The following is a 570-nucleotide window of genomic DNA, read 5'->3' as shown; positions in this document are numbered from 1 at the left end:
GGATCTAAAATCATTAGACTGATTCTTGAAGCAAGAAAAAGCAGTGGATACAAAAAAAAAATATTTTCGAAAAAAAAAAGAGAGAAGAAGAAAAGAAAAAGAAAAAGAAAAGAAATAAAGTTGTGATCCAAAGCAACAAGAGTGTGCTTAAGAACCCTGGACACCTCTAATTGGGGACTTTAGCAAAGCTGAGTCACAATCTGAAAAGGTTCACCCAATTTTGTGTCTGTGGCATGTATGTGTCCGGTGGTAATACTGGAAGACAGAGTGCTTTGGGCCACAGCCAAGACTCATACACTAGCTATGTTCAAGAATCATTATGCTCAACTAAGAGAATCAATAACACTATCTGAGTTCTGAGTTCTTATAGATGCCATTCATTCTGAACTTCAAGGGATAGAGTGAGATGCCAAAACTGTTCGGAGGCAAAGAGCCACTAGTCCCGCTCATCTAATTGGAACTATGTTTCCTTGATATTTTGGAGTCTATAGTATATTCTCTTCTTTTTATCCTATTTTGATTTTCAGTTGCTTGGGGACAAGCAACAATTTAAGTTTGGTGTTGTGATGA

The sequence above is a fragment of the Arachis duranensis genome, chromosome 5, assembly GCF_000817695.3.
Source record: "Arachis duranensis cultivar V14167 chromosome 5, aradu.V14167.gnm2.J7QH, whole genome shotgun sequence".
In the NCBI taxonomy this organism is placed as follows: Eukaryota; Viridiplantae; Streptophyta; class Magnoliopsida; order Fabales; family Fabaceae; genus Arachis; species Arachis duranensis.
Note: the sequence above shows the minus strand (reverse complement) of the source record.